The 3,968-nt window shown below is 36.9% G+C and overlaps 1 pseudogene; it reads left to right on the plus strand.

Annotated features, from left to right (window-relative positions):
* Positions 1-903: 903 nt before the first annotated feature.
* LOC106374553 lies at positions 904-2,803 on the plus strand (annotated as a pseudogene).
* Positions 2,804-3,968: the final 1,165 nt, after the last annotated feature.

Consider the following 3,968-nt stretch of genomic DNA (forward strand, 5'->3'; position numbering starts at 1 on the left):
ACCAAAATTATTTCTCTATATCAATATATAAATAAAATAAGATTCAGTTTGTTTCAGTATTAAACAAATAGGCTCTGATACCACTCTTGGAAATTCATACCGGTTTATAACAATTTATAAATCAAGCTATGAATTCAGTTGTCTAGAATCTCATGTAAATACTGAAATAAATCTAGATCTTACGGTTTTGAATATACCTGGTTACTCGCAACGGAAAGATGAATAAACCAAGTCGAGATTTCAAGCACTCCAAACGTCGTGCCTCTACCGGTATCCACACGCACACAAACTAGATCGATACGGGATGCTAGTGCCGTCGAGATCAAATCTCGAAGAATTTGACAAACTCTTTTGTCGCTTCAAGTTTCGTTTTTGCGGCCGAGAGATGATCTTTTAAGGTAATAATAAACATATATGTGTTTAGTTAACCTAATTACATCACGTGGTCATTACGTCAAAGTAATGGGCTTAGTGATCCAAATCCAGTTTAGATTTAGGTCCAATACACAATACAAGTTTATTATTTCTATTTATCTTATAAACAGAAAATCATCAAAACTCTAATAATAGTTTAATCCAAATTAAACTTAATAATAATTTGATCCAATTTGCTTAGGTGTGTGACCCTGTAGGATCATATAATATTAGTAATGAATTCTCAATTCATAGATTATAAGCGGTTTCTAGCAAAACATTATAACCACCTAATATTATATGACGGTCGAATCTCGACGTTACAACTTTAACTACAACAGATTTGAGGACATTCCCAACAAGTCCATGACCCAATTCTTGGATGACCCCTTAAATTTACATACGAAAAGTACTTGATTCTAGGTTTCGTTTTCTTTTTCTCAATCAGCTTTGTACGACCCATTAATAACATCAAAGCAAGACTCTTTCATGAAGACCAACTTCTCATTTACGGCCGATGATGATGCTGCTTCGGTCTCTTCAAAACAACTCGTCTTGCTTGCATCTATTTGTTCAGGCATTCTCATGTGCAAACTCGTAAGTCTTTTTCGCCCTTAAGGTCAACGATGCATGTAAGAATACTTGAAATCATTCTGGTTTGGGTTTTTTTTTTAAGGTTTATGACTTTGCTGCTTACATAAGTCCTTTGCGCTTCAATGCTGCTTATCCAAACTTGACAGCAAAGTTAGAATGGAATGGAACAACAGGTTTTGATCACCTTACCTCTTTAACACTGTTTGATCTTCTTTTTGGGTTTGAGATACGTAATTGAGTTAAGGGATGTTTTTTTTTCCTTCACAGGGGATTCTCAACGTTCCATGCTGTTTTTGTTTCTGTGGCTTCAATCTACCTCTTGGTGATATCGGATCAGTTTGATGAGAATGTTCATGGCGATTCAGTCGTCAATAGTACAACAAGTTTATCGGAGGCTGTAATGGGGGTGAGTTTCTTAGGCAATAAGATCATCTCCTTCTTCTGTCCTTTTTTCTCTTTGCATTTGTTACTGATGATATAGTAACGTTAATCTCTTAACAGATCTCATTAGGCTATTTTATAGCAGACTTAACGATGATCTTTTGGCATTTTCCTACTCTTGGTGGTATTGAGTATGTAAGTATCAAAGCATCCTATAATATTTTCCATATTCGTTAAAGAATTAGCATTTAATTGAGGTTTCCTTTATATAAAGAGTGAATGGATTTGTATAAGCTAATTAATGTTTGTTTTGCTCTGGTTACGTATTCAAGGTTTTTCATCACTGCTTATCAATGTTCTCCATCATTCTCTCTGTCACAAGTGGACAAGCACAGTTCTACATATTCATAGTTCTCTTGTCAGAGGCCACAACCCCTTTTGTCAATCTACGCTGGCGAGTTTTCCGGATTTATAGAAAGTCCCGTTGCTGGTTTTAATGACATGTGGCCTCTATCTTCGAGCGTGTTAATGATAGGTACTTGGATACTAGTGGTCAAAAATGCTCTAAGGCTTACACACTCAACGGAATTGCCTTGTTCTTGGGTTGGCTGGTAATTTTTGATAGACCAAAATAAATCTCTCTTTTCTTGTATCTGTTTCTCTTTCAGGTCGCGAGGATCCTTGTGTATATCTACTATTTTGTTCACATGTACTTCCATTTCCATCAGGTAGTTTCAATGCTGACCGTGAATAAAACAAACATACATTTTCTAGAGAGGAGAATCTAAAAACTTTTATTTTTTCTGTGCAGGTGAAACAAGTGTTTCCACTAGGATTTTACAGCCTTCTTACGGTAGCACCGGTCCTGTCTGTGATGAATCTTCTTTGGTTCTGGAAAATCACCAAAGGATTGATCAAAACAATCTCCAAGGCAAGACACAGGGAGTGAAGAAACGGTGATGGTCAGAAAAACTCAGATTGACCTGGACAAAAAAGATTTCGATTGCATTCACTTTCAGAAAACCTCAGATTGACCTGGACAAAAAGATTTCGATTGCATTCACTTTATCTGTCCATGAAAAAAAAATTATTGATGTCAAGTTGTGATGTATCTTTTTTATCAAAAAAAAAAAAAAAAAAAAAAAAAAAGTTGTGATGTATCTTGTTAAAGCCTTTCGGATTATAAACAAGACTGTGCCAAGCTATGGGAATTTTATATTCAGAACCGTCAAATGATTCTTAGGTATTCAACCTGTAAAGTTTTAACCAGAATCAATATGTTTCAGGTCAGTCAGATTTTAGTGATGCTATATTATCATTTACAGCAAAAACGGTTTAGGCTTGGTTTGGTGTAAACCGAGTTATGATGGTGATTCGAATTGTTAGAAATCTATTTTATTAAAACTGAACTACATGTTAGAGTTTAGAGACTGAATATTTCTTCTGTTATTATTAATGATCAAGGGGGTTCCTTTATATAAGGATTACAAAATGAAGATAAATTGAAAGTATCCAAAACCTAAACACACAAGGAGTAGGAAAACTACTAATACATAATAATGGAAAGATTACATCTACTAGGAAAAGGAAAGGGTTTCTTTTTCTCCAAGCTTTGTGGCCGTCTCTCTCTCTCCTAAAGCCGGCTCTCTCTCTCCTCTCTCTAGGGCTTCGGCCATCTCTTCATCTTCTAGGTATTGGGCCGGTCTCGGTCCGGACCTGGTTAATGGCAATCCACTCCACGATTTATAACACTCCCCCTTGGATGCCATAACCATACAGGATATGTAGTACGCTTCATGTTGCCTCATTAAAACCTTATCAGGAAAACCCAGTGGGACAAAACCATGATGAAGGAAAAAGAGTACAACACGCACTACTCTCCCTGATGTGAACCTCACTGTAGGTTTCTACATTCTACGCATCAGGTGCGTGATCTTTCCTGAATATGTAGGAAGGGAGTAATCGGCCAGTTTCATTACTGAACCGTAATTAGACCACTTCGACTTCTTAGGTCGTTTCTTATGTCTTTTGACATTGAGTGTCCCGGTAAAGCATGTGTGCTAAACAATGTGAACCATATTGTTCTCGGGGATCACTATTGGGTCTTTGCAAATCGTGTTTGCATGTGTCCATAGTCTAGACGTGATCGTCTACTCTTAACTCTTTACTTTGATCGGACAAACTAAGTACTTATGGACAATGTAGTAGACATGGTTATCATGAACCTGTGTCTCGATCTGGCCGATCCATGTCTGGGTCATAGACCTCGTCTATATATGTCCACTACTTGTCTCATGAATGTTCAAGATCAATGATCATTGCTGTGAGTTTATAATCTCTTATTATGGCTCTGCGGCCGAACACTCTCATGGATGTGGACATCGATTTCTTTGCCTTAGGCAGTACCATATCTATCTCGGACATTGTAGTCCTTTATCCATCTCTTGATGGTGTCTCATGACCTCTGTTGCTGTGGATTATATCACACACTGAAATATATATTATTAGGTCATAGATCTTGGCTCTCACAAGCTTATGGACTACAATACATTTGTATCCGGTTGATCTTTTGTCTCTAC

The sequence above is a fragment of the Brassica napus genome, chromosome C9 (assembly GCF_020379485.1).
Source record: "Brassica napus cultivar Da-Ae chromosome C9, Da-Ae, whole genome shotgun sequence".
NCBI lineage: Eukaryota > Viridiplantae > Streptophyta > Magnoliopsida > Brassicales > Brassicaceae > Brassica > Brassica napus.